At 41.5% G+C, this 16,001-nt stretch overlaps 1 long non-coding RNA gene across 1 annotated transcript; it reads left to right on the forward strand.

The window, feature by feature from the left end:
- Positions 1–205: 205 nt before the first annotated feature.
- On the forward strand, positions 206–15,052 carry LOC118559307. The gene is made up of 4 exons (XR_004928768.1): positions 206–284; positions 11,267–11,429; positions 11,629–11,664; positions 13,868–15,052. It is a non-coding gene; the product is annotated as an uncharacterized LOC118559307 (long non-coding RNA).
- The last annotated feature ends 949 nt before the right edge of the window (positions 15,053–16,001 follow it).

Below are 16,001 nucleotides of genomic sequence, written 5' to 3' on the forward strand. Positions count from 1 at the left end.
TCTAAAGCTACAGAGTACCTGGATCATTACACGGATCCAAAGAACACCAGCAAGTTCAGTTAAATGCCTTCATGATGACAGCTTCAGGTCTGGACATGTTGCATGATAACAAATAAACCGAACAAGCTTGCCTTTTCACACAAAAACTTTTGTAAAGCAATGCAAACCAGCTCTAGTTCCAGACTAGCCCAGACAAGTGGTAGGCATACCTCTGTAGGACCCAGATAAAATCATCCTGCAGGTATCACTCTGTCCCTGAATGCTGGGAGCTTCTTCTAACAGAGGTTGGTGTTTCTTCTATTTTCTGATGATGCAGGAAAGAAAAGTAAATTTATTTATTATTATTATTATTATTATTATTATTATTATTATTATTATTATTATTATTATTATTATTATTATATACCTCCGAGCAGATGACAGATGATAAGTGAAGGTGGAAGGTCCAGAATTTCCAATTAGACTCAATGGAGCTAAAGACCTAAGAAGCTGCAACAGACCACACTTGTTTTGGACTCGGATCTACATTTGGCTGCCACATAAATATATTACAATAGCAGCTTACTGTCATCTTAAAAACATAATCAAAACAAAGCATTTCCTCTTAAAATATTGCACAGAAAAACAGCTGCCTGCTTTTATTTTCATTAGGTTGGATTACAGCTACAGTTTTTTTTTTACCAATAAAAATCAACCAGGAAGCTGAAGCCAGATTTCTGACCAATACCAGGTAAATGGACCATACGGATCAGTTCTTGATTGTTTATGTTGACTCTCTTTTTATTATAGAAAATATTTTAGATTTCATGATTCTGGTATTAGTCTGAAAGGTGCATTTCTGATCCCTGTAAGGTATGAACCATGTAAACCCCTCAGGTCTTCACAGAGACCTGCTTACTCAGTGTTCTCAGAACTAGAACAAAACAAGATGATGCAGTTTTTAGTTTTCATGCTCCTCAGATTTAGAACAAACTGCCTCAAATCCTGAGTTGTTGAGAAACTGCTGGTAGCTTAGAATCAAGACTGGAAACTGGTTGGTTTACAGCAGCTTTTTTTTTTTACAGAACTGTCAATGTCTGCCTGATCACCAAGTGATATAAATGTAACACTGACATAATGTTCTGTTTCTAAAACAAACCTCTGAAACCTTTCCCAACAAGAAGTACATTTTGTTTAATTTTCCTTCCTAGCTTGGAAAGCATTAAGCAGGCTGTATAAGTAGGTCCTAGACGGCCAATGTGTGCTTGAAGTATTGAACAGCTGCCTCATTGGAAACTGAGTTTCATGCAAAGCTTGTGAATGTGGATTTTACTGTTGTTTAGTTTTTGTTTACTGTAACTCGTTGCAACCAGCTGACCATAAATTCACCAGTTGTTCAAATTTAGATGTTTTCAATGTATGTGAACTAGCTCTGGAGCTGAATCAGGTTCCTGCAGCACTGACCATGTCATTGTTCTCTCTTTTACCTCCTGCGGTAGGTCCAAAGTTGGTCCAAAGATCTGTTTATTTCAAATAAATTTCTGGTGTATCTGTACTGCATCTAATCAGCACTGATTATCTGTTTAAGTGTCTGAAAACAGCTGGTAAAGCTTTATAATTTTTCTGTTGCTCACTCATTTTAATTTCATGTTTGTATTTTAGCTTTGAATATTAGTTAGTAGATGTGTGTTTCTGGTCAGTAAAGCTGTTTGTAACTGAAGTAGTTTTGATTACATCAGAGTGATTTGGCTTTATAAACTCTCATTGATAAAGAGACAATTGTTTGTATTTATTTTTATACGAGATAGATTCACTCTCTGAAGGTTGGCGCTGTAATGATACCTTTCAAGTTAAAAGTTGAAAAACCATTGTAAAGTTAATTGGTTAGTAATTATTGACTGCCAGTGGCAGTTATAGATCACAATTATTAACAGTTACTAAGACTAGAAAACTCCCAAATCGCACCACAATTAACATAACCCAATGCTTCTGTTAGATTTGATTAACAATAATTAATCTTCAATTTCCTTTTTTAAAAATTAATTATTTAGTGCTATTGGTCCAATCATCATAAAACCCCTAGTGTAGTTTAAAATATAAATTTTTTGTGGATACAGTTTTGGTTGGGGTTCCGAATGATTAATTATGATTTTTAAATTTTCATGTTCATAATTAAAACCATAAATGTACAACGACAACATATTTAATAATGTGAGATTGTTTCAGGACTGCAGAGGCAGAAAGTGACTGTAGAGATGCAGGTGGTGGGATGGGCTTGGAGAACATCCAGGACCGGTTTCTAGTCCCGGGCCGCTCCTTTATGCTTTCCAGAGAACTGAGGATAAAATCTGTCTGTTGAGAAACAAACAAGTTGAAGCTGGTTTTGTTTTGTCAGAGCAGCAGCTGGTATTTAGTCATGAAATACCATAACAGTTAATACACAAAGAGCAGAGCAGCATGATTATTCTGGTGAATGATAACGTTTTACTTACCTGCAATGATTCAACAAAATAAAACACGAGGCTTTAATTTAGACCCTCACATTGGCTCTGATGAGGACTGCAGCACAACATGTAATGTCATTAAAATTAATAGAAACTTTATTTCAGAGGCTAACACTAAAAATCACTCATTTTATTCTCTGACTGAATTAAAGCTCTGAGGGTCATGTGTGAGCAGAGTAAGTTTGGCTTTTACTTGTGAAGCTGCAGATTAAGCCACACAGACGGAGTAAAAGCAAAACATCACACTGAATAGATAATTATAAATTTCACTATGTTTATATTTTGGTTTTCTTTAAAATATAGGATTTGTGTTACAGATAAAGTTTGCTTTGCTTCAGAATTAATTAATTTACACTATGGTTCCTCAATGGGGTGGTACTGCCCCCTGGTGGTGTTATAAACATTGTTGAGGGCTCTGGACACCTAAGGGCTGGTATGGGGGTGCCACAGTTTGGCTTCTACAAAATTCATTTGAACTCTACGTTTTAAACTTTAATGGTCTCCAAACTAAAAATAAAGCTGCTGTCTGAGACCAAGAACCTGGGTCTGCTGCTTTCACTGCTGGATAAGAGGGAGTAAACCACAACGTCGACCCTAAGGATCTCTTCTCTGCTCCCTGGTTATGTTGGAAAAGCTGAGCAGGAACGGTCTCCATAGTAATGACCAAACAAATCCACCAAAGCAGCAGCAAAACCCAGGAAACACAAATGCTACTTTTAATAGCTGTCACCTCATCCTCACGAGCTAAAACGTAAATAAACAATGAAATCTTAGACAAGCACAATAAAGTAACCACGTTTATTTACACACAACATTACAATCAAACATGGGAGAAATGCAGGCAGCACAATGCAAATAATATAAATTGTGGGTTTATTCCACAACCCACGAACGTACATGTGCCGACGTGCCTGCTATGTGAGCAGGTTCTCTCTAATGAGGCAAAAAAAACAACCTGACAAGGCGTCAACCAGACAGAGAAAGGGTCGGACGTCACTTCCTGTTTGCGGTAAGGCATATTGTATCACTTCCTGTTTTCACTGCGTGAGCAACGGTTTGTTGCTCCAGATTCTCTCGCTTTTATCTTTAATCTCTTTGCTGTAACATCTGTTTCTAACACATAAGCACTTTTAAAACATTTTCTGTTGCTGCACATCACGCTTGGGAACTCCTCGTGTTTCACGGTTTGCTCTCTTGGCGTGGTAGAAGGGCGCTAGCCTAGCTTTAGCCTAGCCTAGCTTTAGCTCCACAATGGCTTCCTCTCCTACTATTACTTCAGCTTCTCCGTCTCTGACTAAGTCTCCCCTTATCTCCTGCTCTCTGTGTCAGATGTTTAGCTATTCCACTGCCTCCATTAGTGATAATGGTACTTGTAATAAATGTAGTGTTTTTGTAGCTTTGGAGGCGAGGGTGTCAGAATTAGAGTCCCGGCTCCGTGCTATGGAAAGACCAGCTGATAGCCGCCCCTCTGCTAGCGCGGAGCCACATAGACCTAGCGTTAGTTTACTTAGTTTACTTAGTGATCCTCCAGAAGCCCCCATTTCACCACCAACCCGTCTGCGTTTCTAACAAATTTTCCCCACTCAGCGACACACCCGCTGAGAAGCCGACCCTGATTATTGGGAGCTCAATAGTCAGAAACGTGGCACTAGAGACACCAGGGACCATAGTTAAATGCCTGCCAGGGGCCAGAACGGGCGACATAGAATCTTACCTAAAACTGCTGGCTAAGGATAAGCGTAAATACAGTAAGATTGTTATTCACGCTGGCGGTAATGACACCCGGTCACGCCAATCGGAGGTCACTAAAGTTGGTGTTGCTTCGGTGTGTGAGTTTGCTAAAACAATGTCGGACTCCGTAATTTTCTCTGGTCCCCTGCCTGATCTGACCAGTGATGACATGTTTAGCCGCATGTCATCATTCAACCGCTGGTTGTCTAGGTGGTGTCCTGAAAACGACGTGGGCTACATTGATAACTGGAGAACTTTCTGGGGAAAACCTGGTCTGATCCGGAGAGACGGCATCCATCCTACTTTGGATGGTGCTGCTCTTCTTTCTAGAAATCTGGCCGGATTTATTAGTTCTCCTAAATGCTGACAACCCAGGGTCCAGACCAGGAAGCAGAGCCGTAGTTTAACACACCTCTCTGCAGCTTCTGTACTGTTACCCATCCATTATCCTATTGAGACGGTGTCTTTCCCACGGCCAAAACTTAACAGATCAAAAACTTATCTAAAAGGAACAAATCATAAAACCCTAATAAAAATCAATACGGTTCACCTTGAACCTAAAAATAAAACAATTAAATGTGGTCTATTAAATATAAGGTCTCTCCCTCCAAAGACTTTGTTAGTTAACGATCTGATTTCTGATAAACCGATTGATTTGTTTTGTCTTACAGAAACCTGGCTACAAGAGGACTACGTTAGTATAAATGAGTCAACTCCCTCCAATTATTCAAATTTCCACATTCCCAGATCTGTGGGAAGAGGAGGAGGAGTGGCAACCATCTTTCAGTCTGATTTATTAATTAGTCCCAGGCCAATTAATAACTACAGTTCTTTTGAACATTTAAACCTCAGTTTCCCTCATCCAAACTGCAAAGCAATAAAACCTCTTTTGTTTGTTGTTTTGTATCGTCCACCAGGCCCTTACACTCAGTTTTTGGATGAGTTGTCAGATTTCTTATCTGATTTGGTTATTATAGTGGGTGATTTTAACATCCATGTTGACACAGAATGTGATAACCTTAGTGTAGCCTTTAAAACTATCCTAGATTCAATTGGTTTTGCTCAAAATGTGCATAAACCGACACACTCTTGGCTCCATACTTTAGACCTTGTACTGACATATGGCATTGATTGTGAAGAATTAAGAGTATTTCCTCACAACCCTGTCCTATCTGATCATTTTTTAATAACATTTGAGTTTAATCTAACTGAGTTCTCCACCCCCAAAAGAGGGTTCCATTATAGTAGATCTTTATCGGATAATGCTGTATCAAAACTTAAAGAGTCTGTCCCCTTTTTAATATCCTCTGTATTGCAGAAATGCCCTGTAGATGGCAGCAATGTTTTTTCTTCCAATTCACAAATGGATGTCTTTGTAAAAGGTATGACTTCGTCATTGCGTTCTGCATTAGACAATGTAGCTCCCTTGAAAAAGAAGGTGATTATTCACAGGAAGCTGGCTCCTTGGTTTAATTCAGAGCTGCGTTCCTTGAAGCACAATGTTAGGAAATTGGAGAGAAAATGGCGCTCTACACACCAAGAGGAATCCTACCTAATCTGGAGGGACAGTCTATTGTTGTATAACAAGACCCTTCGCAGAGTTAGAGCAGCATATTTTTCATCATTAATTGTGGAGAATAAGAATAATCCTAGATTTCTCTTCAATACAGTTGCCAAACTTACCCAGAGCCACAGCTCTGTTGATCCATCCATTCCCTTAGCTCTTAGCAGTAATGATTTTATGGGATTCTTCATAAATAAAATTGATTCCATTAAAAATAAAATAATTGGCATCCTCCCAAACATGATTACCTCGTCCTCAGTAAGTGAGGCAGCATTGGAGGAATCCTTAGAACCTGCGCAGTGTCTGAACTGTTTAAAAGCAGTAGAGCTTTCTGAGCTATCTAAATTTTTAGCTTCATCTAAACCTTCTACCTGTATGTTAGACCCAATCCCAACCAAGTTGTTTCAGGAGGTATTCCCTCTGATCAGTGGTCCTATTTTAGACATGATTAATCTATCCTTGGTAAAAGGATATGTACCACAGGCTTTTAAAGTAGCTGTTATTAAACATTTACTTAAGAAACCATCTCTTGATCAAGATGAGTTAGTAAATTACAGACCTATATCTAATCTTCTTTTCTTATCTAAAATTCTTGAGAAAGTAGTTGCTAATCAACTATGTGAACATTTACAAAGTAATGACCTACTTGAGGAGTTTCAGTCAGGCTTTAGAGCTCATCATAGCACTGAAACAGCTCTGGTGAAGGTCACCAATGATATTCTCATGGCCTCAGATAATGGACTTGTGTCTATACTTGTCCTGTTAGATCTCAGTGCTGCATTTGATACAGTTGATCACAATATTCTCCTACAAAGACTTGACCATACTGTAGGGATTAAGGGAAAAGCATTAGGCTGGTTTAAATCTTATCTGTCAGACAGATTCCAGTTTGTTCATGTTAATAATAAATCTTCTTCAAACTCTAGGGTCACTTGTGGAGTACCACAGGGTTCAGTCCTTGGACCAATTCTATTTACTATATATATGCTTCCGATTGGCAAAATTATCAGACAGCATGGGATTAATTTCCACTGTTATGCTGATGACACTCAGCTATATTTATCCAAAAATCCTGATGAATCCAATCAGTTACTTCGACTGCAGTCATGTCTTGATGACATCAAAAGCTGGATGACTTTAAATTTCCTGCCAAGACAGAAGTTGTAATCTTTGGGCCAGAGTCTTCAAAAAATAAAGTTCTTAATCAATCACTTAATCTGGATGGCATTAACTTGGCCTCTGGTAATAAAGTTAAAAATCTTGGTGTTGTTTTCGACCAAGACATGTCATTTAAATCCCATATTAAACAGGTTTCCAGAGTTTCCTTTTTTCACCTCAGGAATATCGCCAAAATTAGAAACATTCTGTCCAGGGGTGATGCTGAAAAACTAGTCCATGCATTTGTTACTTCAAGGCTGGACTATTGTAATTCTTTACTATCAGGAAGTCCACAAAATGCAGTTCGAAGTCTTCAGCTGATCCAAAATGCTGCAGCAAGAGTTCTGATGAAAATCAACAAGAGGGATCATATTTCTCCAATTTTAGCTTCCCTTCATTGGCTTCCTGTTAAATCAAGAATAGAATTTAAAATTCTCCTTCTAACATATAAAGCCCTTAATAATCAAGCTCCATCATATATCAGAGCTCTGATTACCCCGTATGTTCCTAACGGAGCACTTCGCTCTCAGACTGCAGGTCTGCTGGTGGTTCCTAGAGTCTCTAAAAGTAGAATGGGAGGCAGATCCTTTAGCTATCAGGCTCCTCTCCTGTGGAACCAACTCCCAGTTTTGGTCCGTGAGGCAGACACCCTATCTATTTTTAAGACTAATCTTAAAACGTTCCTTTTTGACAAAGCTTATAGTTAGAGTGGCTCATGTTACCCTGAGCTATCTCTATAGTTGTGCTGTGATAGGCCTAGGCTGCTGGAGGACATCAGGGTCTAATTTTCTCACTCTACTGATTTCTACTGTTCTTCAGTCTACTGTTCTCCAGTTTTGCATTGTATTACATTGAAATGACTGTCGTCATTTCAGCTTTTAACTTTTTGCTCTCTCCTTTTCTTCATAGTAGGTACACCTGGTCTGGTGTTTTGTTAACTGTGACATCATCCAGAGAAGACGGCTCACCCGCTACTACCATCTAATGTAGAACAGATTACTAGATCAATGTGTGCTTCTGTGCTTTTTTGTCTCTCTTGTTGTGTCTCTGCTCTGTCTTCTGTAACCCCAGTCGGTCGAGGCAGATGACCGTTCATACTGAGCCCGGTTCTGCCTGAGGTTTTCCTTCCCGTTAATGGGGAGTTTTTCTTCCCACTGTCGCTTCATGCTTGCTCAGTATGAGGGATTGCAGCAAAGCCATGTACAATGCAGACGACTCTCCCTGTGGCTCTACGGTTCCCCAGGAGTGAATGCTGCTTGTCGGGACTTTGATGCAATCAACTGGTTTCCTTATATAGGACATTTTGACCAATCTGTATAATCTGACCCAATCTGTATAATATGATTGAACTTGATTTTGTAAAGTGCCTTGAGATGACATGTTTCATGATTTGGCGCTATATAAATAAAATTGAATTGAAATTGAATTGAATTTAAGGCATCAAAAGACTTGACATTCTTATAGTCATCATTATTTAAGGCGCCCTACAATCAACAGCGTGTCCTCTCAGAGCGTCAACCAGACAGAGAAAGGGTCGGTGGCAATTGATAACAGCACTCATGATTGCAAAGGCTGGCTTACCCTTCCCTGTAGGGGAGTCTCTTATTATTCCTGCAATAAAGGAGGTGATCTCCACCGTCATGCAGCACGACATGGCATCAGTCACCAAGGCTATCCTGCTCAGTAATGACCATGAGGCCAGGAGCTTATTGGAGATGTCAACTGACACGGAGGGACAGCTATGTGCAAGTACTGCTGCTGTCCCTTCAGTGTCTTGCAGGATGAGACCACCACAACTGACAATGACGTTCCCCTGATGGCCTATGTCCGATATGTGTTTGGGAGGGTCCTGGTGGATGATTTCCTTTTCAGGGAATACCTGACCACAGACACATGAGGGGAAACCAACTTCGTCACCCTGACTAAGTTTCTGTGGGAGAGGGACATCCTGGTGATGAACATCATTGCTGCACCACAGATGGAGTATCAGCTATGGTCAGCAGGTCCCTGGGATTCTCCACCCTGTTGAAGCAGCAACCCCCGCCCCCCATCTTAATAGTACCCTGCATACTGCACCATCACAACTATGTGGCCAAAAAAGTGTCCCTGCCACTCCATCAGTCCCTGGAGGTTGTGGTCATGGTGATCAACAAAATAAAAGCACATCTGCTTAACGATTGGCTCTTCAGAGATCTGTGTGGGGAAAATGATGAGGCTTTGAAGCTCCTGCTGCTCCACACAGAGGCGTGCTGGCTGTCAAATTCTGTTGCATCCTTGAAGGCCCAGCTGTGATCACTATGACACTTTTTACCTTTAAGACTTCTTCGAGGTCAGATTGATGCTCCCGGAAGATGAGGTGACATTGGTCCATTCCAAGGCCTCCATTTGAAGCTTTCTTGGAAAACTTGAACTCTACCAATAAAACCTGGGGAGGTGACAGTAGATTCACTTTCCATGGTTAGCCAAGGTAGGCTTCTGAAGCGTCAACAATTCCCGTTCATAATGGGGAAACCCTCAGGGTTTTGGTAGGTAATCAGTTGTCAGAGGACAGGCAGGTGGACAGAACCGTAAGGACAATGGTAGGCACGCCCACTGACAGGGGGGGACAAACGGGTCAGTTGTCCCGGGCCCAGGACAGAAGGGGGGCCCAAAACTGACACTCTGACCATTAAAATGGTCAGAGTGTCAGACAGTGCGCGCTGACTGCAGCAGCTGTCAGTCTGTGTCACGGCACTTTGCTGCTCCCCCTCCCTTCTTGTACATGGCTCAGCTGCGCCAGCCAATCAGCACGCAGATTGGCTGGCGCCAATCAGACTCGGATCAGACTCGGAGAGAGAGAGACCGCCGGAGCGGAAAATCATGAAGAGGGAAAGAAGCGCCATTTAGCTCTATTTTATGAAATCAACCTGTATGCTTTTTTAAAAGCCTGTTAAATTCAGTGGAAACACAACAAATTTATCTAAGCACGTGAAAAACCATTAGCAAGAAAACGCCGAGCGACAGAAACGGAGAGAGGAGAGAATCTTCTCTCATTGCGTCGACAGACCCACAGACTGACGTCACTGACTGAGGCGTTTCGGTCCTCCAGAGAACATCCAGGTAGATAAGAGTGGTCATCTTCAGCAGCAGTTCATGTTAACTTTCAAAGTAGATATTATATATCATATGTTACTGGAGCCCACACAAAAAATGTAATTAAGACCTTGAAAGAACCCAGTGCATATTTCCTATTAAAAAGTGTTATTTAACATAACATTAGCTAATCCTTTATTTATCCCACAACGGGGAAATTTATATTTTTGGTGTGTGTGTGTGTGTGTGTGTGTGTGTGTGTGTGTGTGTGTGTGTGTGTGTGTGGTGTGGTGGCGGCAGGTGTAGGGGGGGCAAAAAGACTGTGTTGTCCCGGGCCCTAGCAAAGCTGTCAGCTGGCCTGATGGTAGGCAGAAGGTTTTGAGGGAATTTCCAGGTTCCGAGGTACGATCCGGGGTCAGAGCCAGGTGATCAGAGGTCTAGTGAGAATTCAAGGGGAAATCCAAGGCAGTATTGGGGCTCAGATCCAGGTCGGGTAACAGGGTGGCTTGATAATCAAACAGGTGTCAACAAGCTCACATATCCAGAGGCAGAACAGTTCAGGCAAACAGGCAGGCAGTCAGAATCAGGCAGGGGTCATGCAGGCTCAGAAAACGGAGGACAAATAAGGTCAGGTAACATGCAGGCAGGATATCAGGCCAGAACGCTGGATTAGTCTTACTGGATGGCTCGAAATAATCTGCTACTGACATCTGGTCTGAAGGCTGGTTATATACTGGCAGGTGCAGGTGGAACAGATGAAAATTGATTAGAAACGGGGCGGAGCTGAGCAGGTGTGTGAAGTTAGTGATCGGACCAGCATCAGTGCCAAGATCATTACAGTCACTTGTAAGCTTTTTGTGTTTTCACCTCACCGAAATGAAAGAAAATGTCCAGAGAGAAGAGAGCACGTACTTTGTAGTTTATTTTTGGAAGACTCTATGCCCGAATTTAACTAGGAGACATTCTGAATGGGAGCGGGATGGTAGTGGGAGTAATTTTACCAGGAGTGGGATAGGACAGGACTGAAAATTCACTCCCGTGTCACCTTCTAATGCATATAACTCAAGCTTTGCAACCTTCAGTCCATGTGCTGGTTCTGGGCTACACTCTGGCCCACTTACCATGATTGAACTGGGCCAACACAAATCCACTAATCCTATATTAATCAGTTTATGCATATTTCCAGTCAAGGCAACTGTTGGATTTGCATCAATGCTTTTATGTTAACATCTCTTTGCTTTATGTACCTCATGTGAAGGGAGAGAGACGAGGTTGTTGCAAAGCCACCAGCGCAGAGGAAACCACAGCAGGGGTATTTAAAGACAAAGATTAGAGGCTCATTTCAGAAGAAACCAATGCATCGCAGGTTTAAAGGATTCTTGTCAAGATGACAACGAAAACATCCTTACTGTGTCTGCTGGGTAAGTTAAATGTGTTTTATAAGTCAGGGTTATGATTTTATAACAGCCAAAGGTTTAAAAGCAGGAAATGTGTCCATCTTTGATTTGACATGAAGAGGAAACTGTTGGTGAAGATCTACATACAGATACTCTGTTTATGTGTCTGATGTCTTTGTGAACATCAAACCTGAAACTATAACCTGACTTTCTTTTTCCCCAGTTCTGACATCACTGCTGTGCTGCAAGACTCACCAAGGTCAGTAAATGTTGGAAACCTTTGAAAACTTTTAACCAAAATGAGTAAAATGAATTGAGATAGTAGAAAATGAATGTGAGCTGCAGCTTTAAATGGAGATAAGTTGACTCATATGAATTGATTAAACTGTACGACGCAGGTAACCCAGTCTCACTGAAAAATGTGTAATAGCCACATTAGCCCACAGATTGAAATGCAGTATTGTCACAAATTGGCTACTTTAAAGTCAAGTATCATTTGTTGTGTCCCCTTAGGGAAATTCTCCTTGCAGCTCGGTTGGACAAGAAGACATAAACAATACTCCACACACTGAGAAACAATACCATAATGAATTTAGCAACGATAAAATCAGTAAGCGTTCATGTACAAGTATTAATTAAAACATGCTGAATAAATCAAGCCTGATAACCATTAAGATTTATCTGAATAATAGCATGGCTAGTAAAACAGTTTTCCATCTTTGTTATTAATTTAAGATGTCTGAACCTCCTCCCCAATGGTAATTGCTCAAATTCACTATGGAAGGGGTGATGTGAACAATGAATTATGTGTTCTGCCTTTTGTAGGACTCTTAAAAAAATATCTTATTTGCGTTACTTCACTCCTATAATTTTGCCAGCAATTTGCTAAAAAATGTGCTTAATCCTGTTCTTGTTTCAATTCAATTCAATTCAATTTTATTTATATAGCGCCAAATCATGAAACATGTCATCTCAAGGCACTTTACAAAGTCAAGTTCAATCATATTATACAGATTGGGTCAGATTATACAGATTGGTCAAAAATGTCCTATATAAGGAAACCAGTTGATTGCATCAAAGTCCCGACAAGCAGCATTCACTCCTGGGGAACCGTAGAGCCACAGGAAGAGTCATCTGCATTGTACATGGCTTTGCTGCAATCCCTCATACTGAGCAAGCATGAAGCGACAGTGGGAAGAAAAACCACCCATTAACGGGAAGGAAAAACCTCCGGCAGAACCGGGCTCAGTATGAACGGTCATCTGCCTCGACCGACTGGGGTTACAGAAGACAGAACAGAGACACAACAAGAGAAACAAAAAAGCACAGAAGCACACATTGATCTAGTAATCTGTTCTACATTAGATGGTAGTAGCGGGTGAGCCGTCTTCTCTGGATGATGTCACAGTTAACAGAACGCCAGACCAGGTGTACCTACTATGAAGAGAAAAGAGAGAGAACAGAAAGTTAAAGCAGAAATGACAACACATAATGCATAATTGAACAGTTTACAGCTGATAGACTGACAATCCAGGTGATAAAAGCAACAGTGAGGACAGTTTCAATCAGAGAGTTATAGAAAATGGTCATTCACTTTTTACAGATCCACGCTTAATTAATTTACATAGGAAGATGAGTCTTTGGTGGGCTTTTTTACTAAACTGATCTGTGTTTTCACTGATTGTCAGTTTGCTGTCTATGACAACTCCCAGATATTTGTGGGACAGATTCTCTTCACAGTTTAATTTTTAATGAGAAGTGAAGATACTGGACTTGTTCCTGATATCTATACACCCATCTGGTTTTAGAGACATTTAATGTCAAATGTGCTTTTTTGTTTCTCTTGTTGTGTCTCTGTTCTGTCTTCTGTAACCCCAGTCGGTCGAGGCAGATGACCGTTCATACTGAGCCCGGTTCTGCCGGAGATTTTTCCTTCCCGTTAATGGGTGGTTTTTCTTCCCACTGTCGCTTCATGCTTGCTCAGTATGAGGGATTGCAGCAAAGCCATGTACAATGCAGACGACTCTCCCTGTGGCTCTACGGTTCCCCAGGAGTGAATGCTGCTTGTCGGGACTTTGATGCAATCAACTGGTTTCCTTATATAGGACATTTTTGACCAATCTGTATAATCTGACCTGTGTTTGTTGCAGACTAATTTTTCAACATTTCTTTAAGCTGAAGATGATTATAAAACATGATCTTCAAAGAAGCAGAAGCAGAATAATCTCACAGAATAAGCTTCCTAGATAATGGCTGAAATGGTCGTAAAATATAGGTATGAAATTGAAAGAACATCTTAAATTGCTTTGCACCTGCTGTGACGATCGGCTTTGTACACACTAATTAGTTTACACGTGTTTTAATAGAAACAAATGTTTTGAGGATCAGGTCCTAAAAGTCAACAGAAATAATAAAATCAAAATGCATCCATATTTTATTATATATTTTATACTTCTTTGCAGCTCATCTGACCATGACTCCCAGCAGATCTCAGTTTTTCCAAGGAGACTCTGTGTCTCTGAGCTGTGAGAAGGACAACAGCTCTGCTGGGTGGACTGTGAGGAGAAAGACAACCTACAGACAATCTACATGTGGAGATGGATGGGGAGAAGTAGAAGGTTCTGGGTCCGTGTACCTTCAGGCAATTCGATTTTTTTCCTCAGGTCCCAGGAGGACCTGAGGAACACACAAGGAGAGGGAAATGCAACTTCCACTAGGGGCAGAATAATCCCCGGGAGGAGGTGAAAGCTCTGAGGTAGTCTACCCTCAGAGCTGAAGAAAGAAGCTAGAAGAATCGACACAACGCAAGGCAGAGGAAGAGGCGGAGGTGTTGGGAGTTTCCCTCACACCGTGGTGGTTGAGTCCCTCTCCCAATCCAGAAGACATCATGTATAAGATTTAATTTGAAGTATTACTGTTTTTAGGAAAATGTGTGTTTTTTCTTTTACTGCTTATTGCCGTTACAAGACAAATAAGTATTTACAAAATGTGTCATAACAAACCAGCAAATTCAGGGTTTTCTACTGCAATAGTTTATGGGTGAACTCTTAAGAGTTCAAAAGAGGGGAATGTGGAATGCATTAACTTTGATCCGTTTCTTACACTTTTATGAAGGTTTAACATGTGTTTATATGCTTTAATATGCTTTTAAGATAGCTGGCAGAAAGCTTCAAAACCGGGCCTGTTAGTAAGAGAATTTGGAATTCTTGGAATTTGCCAGACGGGTTTCTGTCTTGGACAACCTTTTGTTTAGCTCAAGGTTCGGGGTTGTGGTCAGCGGCTTGCAGGCGATGACCAGAAGAACCAGTGTAGTGTAGCAGCCTGCAAGCAATGACCGGAAGAACCAGTACAGTGGGCAGCCATAGAAGCAACCCTATATAGGGTAGAAGTATTGTTAAGCTGTGTCATTTGCTCATGTAACAGTGTGTCATTCGCTCATGTAACTCTGTGAGACCCTCCCCTTTGAAGTTAATAAAAAGAGCCTGCGCAAGGAAGAGGACAGAGTTGTTGCTCGCAGGTGTTGGCTGGTGCAACTTCTCTCCTTTTGCAAAGGTGAAACTTTCAATTCTGTTTCCTTGGCTAAGTTTTTGTTGCACTCTTAAGTCCTGCACATGACTCAACGGACCCGGGGAAGCAAGCGGCTTCAACAACAGCAAGTCTTTGTGATGTATCAAGAGCCACGGTATCCAGGGTAATGTCAGCATACCACCAAGAAGGACGAACCACATCCAACAGGATTAACTGTGGACGCAGGGGAAGCTGTCTGAAAGGGATGTCCGGGTGCTAACCCGGATTGTATCCAAAAAACATAAAACCACGGCTGCCCAAATCACGGCGGAATTAAATGTGCACCTCAACTCTCCTGTTTCCACCAAAACTGTCCGTCAGGAGCTCCACAGGGTCAATATCCATGGCCAGGCTGCTATAGCCAAACCTTTAGTCACTCGTGCCAATGCCAAACGTTGGTTTCCATGGTGCAAGGAGCGCAAATCTTGGGCTGTGGACAATTTGAAACATGTTTTGTTCTCTGATGAGTCCACCTTTACTGTTTTCCCCACATCCGAGAGAGTTACAGTGTGCAGAAGCCCCAAAGAAGCGTACCACCCAGACTGTTGCATGCCCAGAGTGAAGCATGGGGGTGGATCAGTGATGGTTTGGGCTGCCATATCATGGCATTCCCTTGGCCCCATACTTGTGCTAGATGGGCGCGTCACTGCCAAGGACTACCGAACCATTCTGGAGGACCATGTGCATCCAATGGTTCAAACATTGTATCCTGAAGGAGGTGCCCTGTATCAGGATGACAATGCACCAATACACACAGCAAGACTGGTGAAAGATTGGTTTGATGAACATGAAAGTGAAGTTGAACATCTCCCATGGCCTGCACAGTCACCAGATCTAAATATTATTGAGCCACTTTGGGGTGTTTTGGAGGAGCGAGTCAGGAAACATTTTCCTCCACCAGCATCACGTCATGACCTGGCCACTATCCTGCAAGAAGAATGGCTTAAAATCCCTCTGACCACTGTGCAGGACTTGTATATGTCATTCCCAAGACGAATTGACGCTGTATTGGCCGCAAAAGGAGGCCCT

This window comes from Fundulus heteroclitus, unplaced genomic scaffold (assembly GCF_011125445.2).
Source record: "Fundulus heteroclitus isolate FHET01 unplaced genomic scaffold, MU-UCD_Fhet_4.1 scaffold_267, whole genome shotgun sequence".
Taxonomy (NCBI): domain Eukaryota; kingdom Metazoa; phylum Chordata; class Actinopteri; order Cyprinodontiformes; family Fundulidae; genus Fundulus; species Fundulus heteroclitus.